This window comes from Mesoplodon mirus, assembly GCF_964341445.2.
Source record: "Mesoplodon mirus genome assembly, chromosome: 7".
NCBI classification, from domain to species: domain Eukaryota; kingdom Metazoa; phylum Chordata; class Mammalia; order Artiodactyla; family Ziphiidae; genus Mesoplodon; species Mesoplodon mirus.
In genome coordinates, this window is record NC_138983.1 from 75009191 (window position 1) to 75027394 (window position 18204).

Genomic DNA, 18204 nt, shown 5'->3' on the forward strand with positions numbered 1-18204 from the left:
TTTCAGATGGCAACAAACTCCTGACATTGACTGCAAATCAAAGTTCTTTATGTGGAACAATCGAAGAGGCAGGATGGGTTCTGTTAGCAAGGTCCCCTGAGATGCCAGGTCACCTGACCCCCAGCTCCAGATGCAGAGATGTCCGGGACCCAGGCTTTGCTGGCCTGGGAAGGCTGAGGGTGCCCAGCTGCTGACAGGACACACGAGGTGGGGGGATGAGGGGGGCCGGGGGAAAGAGTTGGTTGCCACCCAAGGCAGACAAGCGTCTGTGCAGAACTGCCTCGGCTCAGCCTCGAGAAGCCTGGCTCAGAAATCGACAGCAACTCTTCCAGAAGCTCTGAGCATATTCCATTCAGGTGTCACTGGTCACATCTGTGGCTGCCCGGATGAAGACTGGGGGCCCACTCGTTCACACACTGAAAGTTACTACCAAATGCAAGAGAGTGAGGGATCAGACCATGAACTACTCAAATTTTAATGCCTAAGTAGAATCACGCGCACCTTATTCTACTTTCCGGTTTTGCATTTGTAATTTCACAAAATGTGTGATTTGTGGGGCTTTTCTAATTGCTTGTCATTTTGCCTGATGCGAAAAAAACAGCACAATAAGAAAACATTATAGTTTTCACTGGTAATGGGCATAAAAATATACGCACTGTTCCTGCTTGAAAAGAGCATTAATGTGAATGTTCCAGATGATTTTCTATCTGGTGATGGGTTAAGCGGCTTGACCACATTCACTTTTATGTAAAAGGAAGATGAGAAAATTGCACTCTTCTTGCACTTTAAACTTTAAGAAAATGGATTTCGGGAAACCTGGATAACAAATTAAGAAAGCAATCAGAACTGCAAATATTTAGGGGTTTTAGGTTAGTTTCAAAACACAAGGGAACAACCCATGATGTATGTGTCTTAAAAGACCCCTTGGTACAGTAAGATTCCACAGGCAGCCTTGTAATCACAGAACTCAGAACTGGTTACACATTTCCCACAAGCCACTTTCTCACTGTTAGGTTAACAGTGTCGGCTCACTCCTCTGCTTGGGGGCAGAGAGGACCGGTCTCCTTTCCTTTCTGAGATTCCTTTCATGAGTGGCTAGAAAGCTTAAGCACTGGAATTTCATTAAAGAAAAGGAGTATTCCTCAGAGGATTGTAAATGACACAACCCCAAGAGGACTTTAACAGCTGCGTCCCTGTGTCAGAGATCTCCCACACATGGCTGGGGCCCAAATGACACAGAACAGTGGGGGCCCAAGGGCCGCAGTCCTAGGATGCCGCTCCCCAACCAAAAGAGTCCTCTTGCTCCTCAGGGAAAAACAAAGGTGTTCTCACACACACACAACTTCTGGAGCCAGGAAGTGAGGACCCCACCTGCCTGGCCTATCCCAGGAGAGTGGCTGATGCAGTGCCCAGAACCAGAAAGGGGAACTGAGACCCAACAGAAAGGGAACCACGAGACCGATGCATTCCTCCCCCCACAAAGAAGCTGCACCCCAGCACTGACCAAGGAGGGTGCTCTTCAACTAGGAATCTTATCCACACAAATGTGCTGATTTTGAGAAGCTTTTGAAATGCATGGTATTCAACCTCTCAAAGTAAAAAAAAGTAATGAATTATATAGCAATGCTGGAAAATACAGGAAAATGACAATAAACCTTGGAAAACAATGTTTACTAACAGGACCCCAACTGGAAAAATTTAGAAACATTTAAGACGACTCTGAAAGCCAATAAGACAAGGAAAACAAAACAGAACAAAACAAAACAAAACAAGACAGTATTGGGGCAGGAAGACGGGCAGTGGACATGAACAGGCCCTTCATATAAAAACAGAAAGACACCAGTCTGAAAAGACCACAGAATGAAGGACTCCAACTACGTGACATTCTCAAAAGGGCAAAAAAAAACACAGACAGTAACAAGACCAGCAGCTGTCGGGGGCTTGGGGGCACTGGTAGGGAAGGTGGCCCCCAGGGATGTTTCGGGCAGTGAAATGGTTCTGGGTGGCACTGCAGTGGTGGCTGCAGGTCATCACACCTGTCCAAACCTGAACAGTAGGACACAGAGAGTGAGCCTTGATATAAACTACAGACTCCAGGGGAGAATTAGGTGTCAGTGCCGAGCCATCACTGAGATGACGCGCCACACAGGCCAGAGATGTTACCAAGGGAGGGAACCCAGAGGGACGGGTATAGGAAAGTGCGGTCTGCTCGATTCTGGTTCTCCTATAGCCCTAAAACTGCTCTAAAGACTGTCTACCAATTAAAAAGAAGAAACGGCTTCTAAGCACGTGAAAATACTCTCAACCTCATTCACGATTCAGAAAAACCCCAAGGGAACGTCCATACTGCTTACCGGGGCCTAGGATGAGCGGGAACACGCCGCGGCCTCGCCCCTTCCTGTCGGGCATCGCGCTGGAGCCCAGAGTCCCCCTGACTTGACCCACCGCACCCCACCCCGCGTTTCATGCCGTCCACAGTCTCTACACATGACATCTTTTGATCAGACGACTCACTGTCCCAATTACAAGGTTTCAGTTTCTCCACAGGAAGAAACCAAAACCAGCACAGAGGGGAGGCTCTTTAGTCAAACTCAGGGTCTGCCTGCCTTCACGTCCCGCTCTTCCTGACGGGAGGCCCACATCCTAAGGAAGGAGGTCCTTACCAGCGCCTCAGGAGCCTCATCCAGTCCACCTCACACTGCTCTGAGAGCCTCGCCAACCTCTGCAGCTACCCAAGTCCTGGTCACTTCAGGGCCGTCCCCCTTCCCCGAGTCACTGAGCCACGTGCTCTGACAATGCATTTCAAACCAGGCTCTCGGACTTCCCTGGTGGCACACTGGTTAAGAATCCACCTGCCAATAGTGGGCACACGGGTTGGAACCCTGGTCCGGGAAGATCCCACGTGCTGCGGAGCAACTAAGCTCGTGCACCACAACTACTGAGCCTGCACTCTAGAGCCTGCGCACCACAACTACTGAGCCCGGGACCCGCAACTACTGAAGCCCACATGCCTAGAAGCCATGCTCCGCAATAAGAGAAGCCACCGCAATGAGAAGCCCGCGCACTGCCACGAAGAGTAGCCCCCGCTCGCCGCAACTAGAGAACAAAGCCCGCGCGCAGCAACAGAGACCCAACGCAGCTGAAACTGAATAAGTTAAATAGTAAACAAATAAAAAATTAAAATGAATAAATAAATAAATAAATAAATAAAAGCAGGCTCTGCTTTGTCAGCACTCTGGAGTTCCCTACGTATCGACGGGCAGGATTCCCGTCCTCTCCTGTAATTACGTCTGTGAAGTGCCTTTCCCGAGGAGAACAGAAGCTCCTGGAAGCAGGGAATTGCGTCTTAAGAGCACATGCAGAAACTGAAGACATTTGATGCTTACGTCAAAGATAAAAGACACAACACTAGATGGTGTGAAGGGTCCTCGAGGCCAAGAGCCAGGCAAGCAGGACACTTCCTCTGGGGACCCTTCCATCAGCAGAGAAGAAAATGTCCATGGCCAGAACTGGCACTCAATTCGCTTTGAGCTGAGAAGCACCCATGTAATTACACAGGCTCCCCAAAGAGTAATTACTCCCACATTTAAGAAAGGAGATGGCTTTTCAGGCAGGGAGGCAAGTGCAGTCTTCCCAGCTGGACGCACTGTGCGTGCTGATGGTCACGACGGAGCTGGGCCCCCGAGCTCTGCTCTCCCCTCAAACCCCCAACCTCACCCTCACCCTCAGCTGAGGAGCTGCTTCCCTGAGAACAGAGAAGCCATCGGAGGGCTTCCCACCTGCAACCCTGCTCAGCCATCCCCTCCCCACTCCAGGACCACGGGCAGCAGCTCTCCCCTCCCCCACACGCATCTACTGGATCATTCCCACTGTTATTTCTCCCATCACATCACAACACAACACAACACAACACAACATCCTCCCCGGACCTCAGCTCCTACCCCAGCTACTGTCCAGTTTCTATTTTCCCCGTCACAGCAAAATGTCGTGAAAAAGTTGGGACCAGAACAAACCCAGTTCTCCCACTCCTCTCTCCTAAGCCTCTCCGATCAGGATTTTACCCCACAGATCCATCCAAACGCATCATCAGCGAGTTACGACCTCCCCCCAGTGCTGGGCTCGATGGTTAATGGCTCCGCAGAACGGCAACCTCGTTTGTCCAGTCACCCAGGGAACCTCTAAAGTGCTTCCCACATGCAGACAAAATGCTGTGATTAATATTTTAGGAGAAATACTCAGCGTGGAGAATACAATTGAGCTGCTGGAGGAAAGAAGTAGCGGCACAGAAAAAAAGTTTCTGTAACTACAGGAATGAAAAGATAAGCTGTTTTTTTTTTTTTTTTTTTTTTCTTTTTGCGGTATGCGGGCCTCTCACTGTTGTGACCTCCCCCGTTGCGGAGCACAGGCTCCGGATGCGCAGGCCCAGCGGCCATGGCTCACGGGCCCAGCCGCTCCGCGGCATATGGGATCCTCCCAGACCGGGGCACGAAGCCGTATCCCCTGCATCGGCAGGCGGACTCTCAACCACTGCGCCACCAGGGAGGCCCGATAAGCTGTTTTAATGGTAGCAAGTATGGGATGAAGGAGAACAAATAAAAAACATTTAGAATACGACATTAACAAGCCTCACACTACAACGTGGTAACAGAGGATGGAGAAGGACTTTACAATGAACTCATTTTTCTGGGCAGGTGACAGGCTGGATGACGCAACGATGAGCCACCAGAGACAACAGGACAAGGCAAGGGGCAGGGGAGCTGTAAATAATCATTTCTGGATCTACTGGATCTAGTAATTCGAGGTGCCCTTTGGACAAACTCCATAGAGATGCTGGCAAGTGGCTGGACAGAGGCATCTATCTGGTCCAGGTGGGAGAACTGACAGAGTTGGAGGTGAAAAGCACCAGAGGGTGAGATCAGACGGGTTGAAGAGTCATGAACCAAGGGGGAAAAGACAACACACAAAGAGGGCGGAAGAAAGAATCAGTCAGGAAGACAGCAAGGAGAGATCTGTCACAGAAACCAACAGAGCAGACTCTGCAGATGGCAAGGCGACAGTGGTCTGAGGTGACGACTGGCAAATCTCCACTGCTTTGTATGCTGGATGCCAGGTCACCTCAACCGGATCAGGTTCCATGGAGGGGCAGAACCAAGACCGCAGGCTGCACGATACAATTCAGCTGGGAAACAAGAATCTTTGCCAGAGACCTCACTGCATGGTGTGTAACGCGACCCTCTGAGATTGTAAGAGACAAAGAGGGAAATTTACTGGAAGGGTGACAAGGCTGTTCTTCCAGATGATCCTCATTGCATCCCTCGACTGAGCACTGGAAACAATGTACCTATGTGACAACGGTGTTCTACCGAACAGACAACTTATATGCACTGAGTGCTCCCTGGACAGCACGCTCTCAGCTTACAGGAAGTACAAGGAAGGCACCAACGTCAACACGTTAGGGGCTGTCACTCAGGAAGGCTCGCGGCCTACAGCGGGATCCTCAAGGAAAGCTTTTAACGCTCGAGAACAAAAGTGCTTCGGCAGGACAATGTAAGTCAAGCAAGGGATGGTGTTTTGCCACAAATGTCAAGAACACGAGGCTTGTACTGTGGCTCTAAGAGGATCCTGGGATCTACACGTAGAACTTGCCAGAAACACTTGGTACTGACCTGCTCCTCTACGCTTTGTCTAACCACATCTTTTACCTACTCCTACTTTCCCATTTTAACTTTTGAACTATTCGCCTCCCAAGGTGTTATCACAAAAGAACAGCAGCAGGTAAACACATAAACAGCAAAACTCACCAGAGGCTGATTCATTTTCCGCTGCTCTTGGAACAACGTGCAGGACTGTGACAGTGGAGGCGGACCTGGAGAAGGAAAACGCAGGCAGTGAAGCTACGACTGAAGCGGCTCGGGGTGCACGAGCACCCGCCCCGCGCTCCACAAGAGACACCTGTGGGAGACCCGTCCTTTCACCTTCAGAAGGGCCTGTGAGAATAAGGAGGGAGCAACCACCCTCAGGTCTGTAGCTCCCACGTGACTCTGGTACCTGAGGGGATACTTTATTTTTCCATAGTGAGTGTACACTGAATCCTATTAAAATAAACCTCCGTCATTAAATATGAAATTTAAAAACGCTTATAGTTTACCTCTTCTCAGTCTGTTAACAACTTAGATCAGAACATCCACAGGATACCCAGAATAAAGGGACACACTCAGGTGCGCTTGTCTTGCAATGATTTGTACAAACTTTACAAACTTAAGTGCGACGCTCAAAAACATCTTTTATTAAAACTGACTTTAAGTGGACAGAACACCTGCCCTAGGAGTTTGGAGTCCTGTGAGCGACCCCACGTGCACACCCGGTGAGGGTCTAGGACAAGTCATCTCCCTCCTCAGGCCCCATCGCTTCCTTCCTCACCCGAGGCGGCAGGACAGAAGCCCTGCAGACTCGTCCTGCACCGATTACACTGGGCGACTCCACAGGGCACAACCCAGGGGGGCGGCGGATGCTTACATTAGACAACCAAGGTGCTGACGCGCCTTGAGACACACGTGCGAGATGCCCAGACGGCGACAGGAGGGGGAGGAGGAGGAGGATCGGGGTTGGACGGAGGGGAGGACGCGGCACGTCCCGGCCGAGCCTGTGGACCCTGCTCCACCAGGACACCCGGAGCTCACAAGTCCCAGGGGAGACCCATCCGGAGCAGCCAGCCCTGTCCTCCAGCCCAGCCCCTCCACCTCCAGGAAGCAGTCAAACCCTCCCGGTGGCTCTACTGCGGGCCCTGGGGCGGGCAAAGCCAAGCCCCGCTCTCCAAGCCGCGGTCTCGCAAGCCCTGCTCTCCAAGGGCCGCAGGCTCCACAACCGCCTGCAGGCCTGCAGACGCAACACCTACCCCGTCGGGACTCACTCACCAGCCCCGGGCTCCCGAGGCTCCGGTCCGGGGGCTGCTCCTCGGGCGTGCTCCTCTCTCCGGGGTCTCTATTTTTAAAATATTTATAAGTAACCCATTTTGTAGAAAACACCTATCTTTCATCATAAGAATTATGACACTTTATACTTTCATTCCAGCCTAACTTTTATACTCTATTTTCTACCATTTGGCAACTTATACCCTATGCTCTAGTCAAAAAGAATCTCATTTACAGTCACTTACATACATTGTGTTGGTTCTCAAGTCCAGGATGTTCCTTCTGCCTGGTATGCCCCGACCTTCTCTCCACGTGGAACATTCCTACTGACGTTCAAAACCTAATTCCAAGACCCCTCATTGTTGGCATTCTCTTTAATATCCCCTAGAAGGGTTACTGACTCCAAGTTCTGTTTTACAAATTTATATTTTTATGATCTATTTATTTAATAGCCTATCCCTATTCGATTGTAATGAGTTGTTCATGCATCTCTCACACTCTCTTTTGAGTTCCTCTGGCCTTTTTCTTTTATCTCTTACCCATAAGCACAGTGTTTGCCCCATAGTACGTGCTCAACGTGTTGGCTGAGTGAAAAAAGACACCTTTTAGCTCTAATCATTTGTGAAATTTCATTTAAAATGACATCAGATTACCCTTTGTTTCCTAACTTAATTTCTAGTACTATAGAATGTACACTCAGAACATCGTCAGTGGCCTACAGAAACAGTGTTCTCACTGGACTTCATGCATATAGTCAACCCCCTTATAACTTTCTCTGGCATACAACTGCCAGACATGTTATTAAAAAAAAAAAAAGATGTACCAACCCCTCACCTATTAGAGCTTCCAGAAGCTCTCCATTCCTTATGGTATCTTTTCTACTTGATTTTTCAAATACCTCTGTCTTACTTCAACTATTCAGAACTGCCTTTTCCACCTTTGGCTTTCATTTTCAATTTCATTCATATCATTATCTGCACTTACCCATAGAACCTAAGCATATTTCAGTTTCTTATGCAAGTTTCCTCACTAGAGGTCAAAGGGGCAAGGACTATTGTGATAAAATAGTAAATAAATAGACGATAGAACTTTGTTCTATTGGTCTGGGAAAATTACTACCTGAAACAAAATAATTCTGGAAACTGAAGGGATCAGACCAGTCAGCTTTGTTTACTTCAGACTCAAATCAATGTCTTGTCTTTACCTGAGCTCTGGTTACATTTAGAAAAAAGTACTGTAAATACAGTGAATGAGCAAGGCCACTACCTGAGACGTGTCTGGGTCCTTAGTATAGTAACTGGGGGAATGGTAAGCGTTGGTCAATGTTTGCTGATTGATGACTCAATACATCTGGTTAAGCCTCACCATCAGAATTCCAGATTTTTTAACAAGCTTCTCAGTCTTTTCAACCCAAAGAAAAAACTAAAGAAAACCAGATGACAAGAATTTCAAATTGTAAAATATCCTGGTTGTCAAATTTAAATAGGGATATCCTGTGCAATGGAGAGGCTGGCTGGTGCCAATTTCACATTTTGTTCTCTAGTGTCCGGACGAAGCCTGCTCTGCCAGTGAGCTGACAGGTCGAGAGCACTCCAGCTTCCACAGACACCCGAGAACTTTCTATTTTTCATGGTGTTCCTGCCTTACCTAAGGGAAGGACTATATTCACAATGAAAAGAGTTATGATTAATCACCAATAGAGAGATTCTTCCACTTTCTGGGTGCTCACGTTGAAAGTCTGGTATAGTCAACACTCCCTCTAACATAGATCGTGTATTGAAATGAGAAAACTATCACCTAATATGGCCAGAGAGATGAAGGGACTTGGCCCAGCTGAGTCCAGGAGACACCTCTAATTCAAAACCTCAACCATTAACGTAGTGATTGTGATCAAGGAGACTTACAGCACATAAGAGATTCAAAAAGCATATTAATCCACCTCCGGCAACACTGCCAGTTTAAAAGAATGATTAACCTTCTCTCCCACTTGATTCAACCTGGCTATGTATTATACCACTCTAAATGCTAGCAGACTCTATGCTTATGGCTTCCATTAGGTAGCACTTAGTATACACGAAAACTTTCTTCAAGAAGTAATTACTTTTGAAACCATAAACGTTTCAGTTGGGAAAAGAGAAAAAGAAAGGAGGTGCAAGTAAAGGGAACTAGGAAAAAATAAGAAAATACCCTCAAATATAACCTAACGTGGGAAGCCACAGGCAGCTTGAAGCCTGGAAAAAAGACAGATACAATGTAATGATTATCCTAAGGATCCGGATAATGATTCCTATGATTTTCTTTTAAATATTAATGGCAGAGGATTCTGGGGAAATGATGGTGGCTACAGAGAAGATTTTTATCCCTGAATATGCCACCCCTCCCCTAAATACACAAGCCCCCACCCCCACAAAGAAGAAAGAAAAGCATCTAGAATAGCAAGATCAAAAACCCACAGACAACATCTACAACAAGGTGTCCACATTAACTGCAACATATAGCCAGGTAGGAACAAATCAACAACAGGAAAAAGACCTACATATGTGTATCCCAAGGTGTGTGGGAGGAAGACAAGGGAAGGACTCTCTCTCTCTTTCAGGAGAGCCAAAGGTTACTATGGTTCAAGAACTCACTGAGATTGAAAAACTCACTGAGAACAGCGACAGAAACCGGGTTGCAGGCTCCACTTTGCAGCTGAGTGCAAGAACCTTGAAATGTTCTGAGGATGCCAAGTGTTCTGGGGTCTGTGAAACCTTGACACCTATCAAACCAAAGCACCATTCCAGAACAAACCCCCATACTCAACAAGGAAAAGAAAGAGGAGCCCTGGGTAAATGGGCAGAGGAGGGCCGAGGAGGAAGATTTGAGAAATTTTAAGGTCATTTTTAAAAATTATGTTGTGAAAATAATAGAAGATAGTGAGCCCTGGAGTTCTGAAGCTAGAAATTATATTCTGATCTATGATTCCCTCCTAAAGTGGAAACTTATTTCATTTAAAAATGAGTGACAGAAGAGTATTCCACTCACATCCTGTAGAAAATCAGTGAGAAAAAAAAAGAAAAAAGAGGGTGAAAAGAAAGTTCCAGCAAATCCTGAAAACGTGACAGAAAGACACGTCCACAGAACAAATGAAATTTATTGCCTGATATTGCGGAAAAAGTAAAAGAAATTTTAAAAGGAATAGAAACTGGTTTTAAGAAAAACATAAAATTAGAAAAAATCAGAAATGAAGTGATTGGAGAATAGCAAGATTTGAAAAGGTGAAAAAATTCAGTAAGTAATTTGTTTAAAAAAAAAACATGTCTCGAGAGAAGGTTAAACTAGAAAGAACACAAGTTTGAATAAACACAGTGGATAATGCCTCCTTGGAGAAATAGCTGATTTCAAATCCAGCATAAGAAACGAATTAGATGTTCCTGTTACACCTTGTCGTACAAGAGAGCTGGGAAGACTTCAAAGACTACTGTGGTTGTGTGCAAAGGACTCAGGAGCCAACTTGAACAGGATCCGTGAGCCTAAGAGGGGACAATCTCTGCATCGATATTTATAACAACCTCACTGAAAACAACAACAAAGAAAGAAAATACCTCATTAGTCATCTTTGGAAGCTACTTTGCAGTCAACCTTTCTCTCTCCTGTTTTTTCTTTTTTTTGTAAAACTGGTAAATAAAATAAAAGAAACATTTATTCTTCCTTTCCTAATTAAACTGTAACTCAGGGCAACCAAGTAGTTGATGAAATAATCTTCTAGCTAGTAAATGAATAATAATCTAATTAGTAGAATATCACCATTTGGTACCCTTAAGAAATTAATGGATCTAGACATTGATCATTAATGGCTGCAACATCACAGTAAGACAGACACTTTATAGTTCCTTTTGGAATTCATCAATATTATCTATGAAGTAAACTTGACAAAAAATCACACCTGAATTATGTCAGTGCTCTAGATCTATCTACCAACTGACAGTAAATACATGGGCCAAAGGAGCATGATAAATATATAAGCATAAAGGGGATGCAATCAGCATAATCCAGACAGTTGGGAACCCTACTGGATGAATGCTTTGAATTCAATGACAAATACTTGCAAGAAAAATGAACAAATTGAGTTCTTTTAAACCTATACTTTAAAAGAAATTGTGTTTGGATCAGCAATCAAATAAATAATGGTTATTAAAATAAAAATACATTTATAGGACAATCAAGGAAACATGAACTGACTGGCTATTTGTTGATATTAAGGAATTATTATTATTTGCGGATGTGTGATAATGACATAGTTGAGCTTAAAAAGGGCAGTTCCTGCATTTTAGAAATATGTATACTGACGTTTTCACTGAGAAAAAGAAATCTGGGATTTGCTTTAAAATTGCTGGGGATTATGGCGGTAGTATTCAGAGAGGGTGTAGAGAAAATGTATTGGCCTGAAATTGACATTTGATGAGAACAATTGATGAAAGTTTCTACTTCTTTCTTTTTACTTCTGTAGATGTTTGAAATTTTCCATACTAAAACATGTTTTATAAATGTAGATGGCTTGCAATTTGCTCTTCTGAGCTCTCAGAAGGCAAAAAGCCATTCTTAAATTAGGAGCTTTCTTCTCTAGCCAAGAATTCTAATGATAATTGTGTCCCAACTGGCCAGTGCACTCAGATTGCTCTGAGATCTGTTGGTGGAAGAAAATAAAGAAACTCTTTAGTCTTAGAAGAAAACAACAAAGAGTAAAGGCTGCTGCTAGGTCTAGGGCAATAGTGTAGTATCAGTATAAGGCAAAATATTAGTTCCTTCCAAAATCCACTTGTTACTACTGTGTATACTTTTGCAGCAAAATATCTTTTCTACATTGTCAGCATTAAAGTAAATTTACTATTTAGGTGGCATTTAAATTATCATATGCTCAAAGCCTAGAAAGAATCCCCTAGGCTGAAGTGACATTAAATCTTATTTTGGCCATTGTAGTGTATTCTCCAGTCCTACTTGCTTTGTCTATAACTGTCCTAAAAAGGTGTGAGGAGATCTGCCAATATTAATGCCAGGATTCAAAATGAGTTCTTTGCAGCTTGCTTCCTTCAGGATCTTCTGCCCTCAGACCCATGTATTTACTTACTGCCTCAGATTATTGTATATGTCACATCTTTCCAACTAGAAGACAAGCTCCTTTAAGGGCAGTGACTAGTCTCATCAACATCGAATTTACTCCAACACCAGTGCTTTCAAAATGTGTGTTGCTTAGTGTACGTCTGACCGTGAGAAGTTACAGAAACAATTCTACTCTAACTAAATAATAATGATACTGCTGCTACCATTTCTACTACTGCTGCTAATAAAATGTATGAAATAGAGTATACATGGGAAGATAAAGATAACACTGGAAATCCCAGGCTATAAAATGAATGACCCCAAAGCCACTTGCCAATCCATCGACTGTAAACAGTTACTTGTGAATTGGTCAACGTTTAAATGCATAATTCAGAGAAGGGTTAAAACAAATTTTATTACCAAAAAACACAATTTTTATACCTACAATTTTTGAGCTCAACTGACCTGTAGTTTTAACAGAAATAGATGAAATTCAAAGTATTCATTCAGGTTCCTAAATGATCCATTCCCTATCTTTCCTTATGAAACAATCAGTTATACCTCTAATAATTTGTCAAGGATTCACCAATCTCTACTTCCTTTATTTTCCAAGGTTTGGTATCATTACAAAATCAAGTCCTTTGGCGGAATTTAATAGTTTCAAAATCCCTCATCAGTATTATTCACTGGGATAAAATAATATGAAAATTTAACAAACACTGACTATGTGCTGAGAAATGATCCTTCAGTGATTCACTCCAGGTGGAGACTAGCATTCAGGCTGCACCTGAGGTAGAATTTGAATTCCAAAGTGGACCTTTAAACCACAGCTCAGCTTCTCTTTTTAAAACCATCAGAAATAAGCCTGTTGCCTGACCTTTGAGATTCTGCAAAGAGACCATATTTACACCTTTTGTCTCTTTTAACTTCCCTAGTCCCCTTCTCTACTTTCAGAATAGTGATTCCCAGATAAGTACAATGAGTTCAAACAGTGTGGTTAAAGGGGTAATTAGTCTGCTCTGCAGCCAAGTTACTCACAGAAGAAATAAGTTGGCTTTCACAGTTGTTAGTTTCTTCCTGGGCTTTGTTTAGAGGGGTCTCAGCTCAAGCAAGCAGCCTGTCAGCAGCCTGAAATAACTCTGTGGAAATCTAATGGCATATATGTAAAATATGTCTATGAAACCTTTTATTCAATCTTAGATCCATAATTTTACTACTTCTTTAGGCCTGGAAAAGGATATTCAGCTACAAAAGGACAGAAAAGAAAATGTGTATAATACCTCATGCCTGCCTCACACCCTAGAACCTTATTTTACCTGTTTCATCAGAAAATGATGGGGCTTCCCTGGTGGCGCAGTGGTTGAGAGTCCGCCTGCCGATGCAGAGGACGCGGGTTCGTGCCCCGGTCCGGGAAGATCCCACATGCCGCGGAGCGGCTGGGCCCGTGAGCCATGGCCGCTGAGCCTGCGCGTCCGGAGCCTGTGCTCCGCAACGGGAGAGGCCACAACAGTGAGAGGCCCGCGTACCGCCAAAAAAAAAAAAAAGAAAATGATGTATGCTGTAAGAAACATTTTTTTAATTATTTGATCAAATATTTAAGTGCACTAAGTCTCTGTATTTATTAAAGCAAATATAGTTACCTTTCTGTCCCTTTCTAAAAGAAAGCAAAAGATACAGTTCTTTTTTCTTAAGACTCAGGGTTTATGGATATTAATTATTACACTATATTGACACCCAGACATGTTTATAGGAGGCTTTTGAGACATACAGAGCTAGTTATTCCCATACCAAATGGCACTTCTTTTTCCTCTGCCTTCTGCTTCTATTTTTTCTGTTGTGATTATATCCTACTGAGGCTGCTACATGTCTTTGTTTGATTTGAGGTTCTAAAGCTAAGACTGTATAGTCTCCTTTTTACAGAATAATAATGGGTTTTATGACTGTTTGCCTTCAGAAGCCTCTTTTTCCACTCATTCTCATTTCATATCTATGGTGAGGTGTCTAAAACAGATGAGTTAGTTCTGAACTGGTGATATATAAATCAATTATTATTTGATTCATATTCAAAGCAGCTCCTCCTAAAATAGTGGCCTTCCTGCCTGTGGGATGTAGTCTAACCTACTGCCTGGATTTACACCCACCAACATCCATATTTTGTCTATTGTTACCTTGGACACTTGTAGGAACTGAGTGAGTTTCTGTTTCTATAGTGTCCATTGACAGACAAATGAATAAAGAAAATATGGCACATATGTAGAATGGAATGTTATTCAGCCTTAAAAAATAAGGGAATCTTGCCACTTGCAACAACTTGGATGAACCTTGAGGGAATCATGCTAAGTGAAATACGTCAGAGAGAGAAAGACAAACACTGCATAATCTCACTTTTACGTGTAATCTAAAAACGCTGCTCTCACAGAAACCGAGTAGAATGGTGGCCGTCAAGGGCTGGGGAGTGGAGGAAATGGGGAGTTGTTGGTCAAAGGGTATAACCTTCCAGTTGTAAGATGAATAAATCCGGGGAGTCTGATGTACAGCATGGTGACTATAGTTAACCTCACTCTATTGCATACTCAAAAGTTTCTGAGATAGTAGATCTTACATGTTCTCATCACACACACACACACACACACACACACACACAAAAGGTAATTAATTGTGTAAGGTCATGGATGTGTTAACTAACCTTATTGTGGTAATCATTTTGCAATATATACATGTATCAAATTATGATGTTGTACACCTTAAACTTATACAGTGTTACATGTCAATTACATCTCAATAAAACTGGAAAGAAGAAAAAGATTCACATGGAGAAGGGTGAGGCTGGTAGAAAAAAGCCACTGCATTGAGCAGTACCGAGGTGGGCGGAAAGCCATGGGGCTCTATGAGCACTGCTGGGGAGGCTCTGTTCCCACGTGTGGGGAGGGGGTAGGACAGCACAGCTGTGATCCTTATTGCAGACCCTAGGCAGCCTCAGGCAACTTTTCAAAGTTAGATGCTGAAAACCAATAAATGAAATTATAAGGAAGAATTACATAAATGCCTTTATTCTACTTCTGGTCCTCTTGGCAACCTTTTCCATCTAAAAGCTGCGCCCTGCAGTTCTCAAAGCAGGAACATTAACATGGATCAGAAGTTTCCAAACTTTTCATCCTCAACCCCTACACCAAAAGAAAAGTTGAAATTTTATGACCCCTAGTATAGGAAGTATCTTGTGTGTTTTTAATATTTATCAAGAGAACATTTAACAGTTACCTACTATGTGCCAAGAGAAAATAAAAATAAGACGCAGACTTTAACTGCAGACTTTGTTCCGGTATTATTCTTCCTTTTGACTTCAGTATAAGAACTATTGAGCTGGGCTTCCCTGGTGGCGCAGTGGTTGAGAGTCCGCCTGCCTATGCAGGGAACGCGGGTTCGTGCCCCGGTCCGGGAGGATCCCGCATGCCACGGAGTGGCTGGGCCAGTGAGCCGTTGCTGCTGGGCCTGCATGTCTGGAGCCTGTGCTCTGCAACGGGAGGGGCCCGCATACTGCAAAAAAAAAAAAAAAAAAAAAAAAAGAACTATTGAGCTATTTGCTGTCCCAGTAAGGGGGTAAGCAAACAATTACAGAATCCTGTGATCTCTTCCCAAGTTTGCAACTATAGGGTTGGTCCTAGAATTGCTCAATAACTTTGTATTTTGATTTAAGGGGAAACTAAAAGAACTTCCTGTCCCAAAGTAACTCTGCTTTGCGGAGACTGGAGGTGCCGTGCAATTGACTCAAGATACTGTTTATTTGTTTAAACAGTTAAATGAGTAGTTTCTATTTAACAAGTGAGCACAAATTTTCACAACAGTACCTACCCCATGACATAGCTCAGACGAAAACTCTGAGGGAAAGGAAAACTATATGGGCAGAAAGTCCAGGTTCCATCCACTGTACATGGGATATTGATAGGCTTGTAAAACTTACAGAGGTACCTGGGGGTACCCAGGAACCCTGGGTATTTAGTATACAGATCAGCAAAGGATTGTGGAAAATAAGAAGACACCAGGTCAGGGGACAAATTAAGCAGGTGAAGCTGGTCCTTTATACTCTTTTCCCTTCTGATATACCACTGCTCTGTCATGTGCAGAATACGTTCTGTATCCTCAGTAGACCTACACACACACACACATGTGTAACACACAAACATGCACGCATGCATGCGTGTACACATACATGGAGTCCCCAGTCTTCTCAGTTAAAATTCAGCTTGTAGTAACTAAAGAAAATGTATAATGCCCTATATTTTATAGATTTTAAAAATACTTGCACTTTAAGAGAAAACTTTTAATGTCTGAAAATCCCTTCTAACGAAGGAAGTTATTTCTGATATTGGAGGTTGACAGTTTCACAGAGAAAACTTCAGGAGCACAGAGACATGCCTGACCCTCTCCCCACGCACCATCTGGGGAGAATTCACCAACACAGAGGCTCAATCCCTCTGCTAAGTCAAAATCAAGTATACCAACATCATTATTTCACAGAGAATACCCTACCTCATGTTAGGCATTCATATGTATTTTATTTGTTGAAGAGAGGAAGAAGATATAAAGGAGGGAATCATCCGAAATTACAGAGGACAGCATTTAAGTCAATATAGATATTTCAATTTAAGGTAAAATTCAATGATAATTTGAAATTATATGTGGAGTTTTATTTACTAAAGAATATTTTGCAAAGTTCAACTCCTATTTTAACTTATATTTTCAGAGAAGGTATTTGGTCCAAATGAAGAATACCTTCAATTATTGTTCTTTCATTGCAAGCAAAAAAGGATTTATACTTCTTTTCATGAAATATGGTTGTTTGACAACAGAAGGATAAATATTTTATATTTTTAGAAACAACAGTCAGGCTACTGATATTCTTAATTAGTTTTAATAAATCTGAATGCTTCTTATCATCTACTCTTTAGCTTGTACCTGAGGAGTTGAATACCTCCGGGAAGATATGTGCTCCAGACCCGTAAATATGCAGTTCACAGAGCCCACTACCAGAGGGCAATAAAGAAGTCAAATCTTGAAACCATGGAGTGAAAATAGTGGGAGTTTAAATAAAAGCAACATTTCGCAGTATGCTTTTCTGACCAACGTTATATCTAATAACTTAATGGATTGTATGTACATGGATTCTGAAAAGTCAGCAGCACACTTCACTGGTCAATATTCTATGATAAGGGGAACGTAATTGGAGTGTAGAAAAACAGTATACTTACATCTTAAAATTCCACCCCTACAGAATCTACTACTCACTATTGAAAAATGATAAGAAGAATAGCTTTCTGTGTCTCAGTCACCAGTTAACATTTTCAAGAGTAGAATTTATCTTCCTATGATGCTCAAATACACAGGAAAAATGCATATCTAGGACAATGGATAAACTCTATATGACATGTGAAAATAATTCTTCAAATGGAAAAAGTAAAAGATCTACAAGGAACTGTTTTATATGCATTAGTGTGGATATATACATAAAGAGGCTCTAAGAAACATAAAAATCACTTCCAGGAAGTAATTTTAGGTAGAAGAGAATTAACATGGATGAGGAAGAAAAGAGAGTTGGTTTTAAGATAGTTTCATTTACTTGTTTTTTTGTGTTTATTTATTTGTTTTATTTATTTGGTCTTTGGAATATAAGGAAACAGTGGCTTTCACATCCGTATCCCAGTGGAACAAAGGGACCGAGGTCTATACTGGAGCCCAGCCATTGTCTGACTAGCTTGTAATAATACTGGTGAAATACAGCCAAATCATTTGAACTACAAGCATCCTCTCTGACAATAATCTTAAGACATCAACATTATAAATTAAAGAAAGGAAAGAGAGAATACTGTTTTCTTTAGAGAGAAAATACAGATTCTGGATCAAATCAATAATGTCAGCAAACCTCATGGCTATAAAATATTCTGCTGCCTATCATTTAGATCATGCCTCTAGAAGAGGGAAACTGGGTGATAATTTCCCCAGATTTTATATTTAATTCAAATATTTTAGATAAGAGGCATCTCTAGTAAAACACTGTATCATTGATTTTTTCCAAAATGATAGCTCACAGGAGTTCCTCTTTCCTTCTCAAATACATATGGGGAAATGGAGGTGGGTGGGTTAGAGGAACTATCTAAATAGAGCATAGTAATCAACAGTTTGTTTTTTTAAAAATAGAAATTTCTATTTCAATTGTTTC

General features: G+C 42.8%; 1 long non-coding RNA gene across 3 annotated transcripts in view; it reads right to left on the reverse strand.

Annotated features, from left to right (window-relative positions):
* LOC309807105 overlaps window positions 1-18204 on the reverse strand; it is a 49635-nt gene that overhangs the window by 10316 nt on the left and 21115 nt on the right. For 2 of the 3 annotated variants that reach the window (XR_014294502.1, XR_014294503.1), the window contains exon 2: window positions 5802-5866. This is a non-coding gene — a long non-coding RNA (uncharacterized lncRNA). Of the gene's footprint in view, window positions 1-338; window positions 427-5801; window positions 5867-18204 lie in introns of those variants that run through there. The other variant, XR_014294504.1, reaches the window with a different exon arrangement.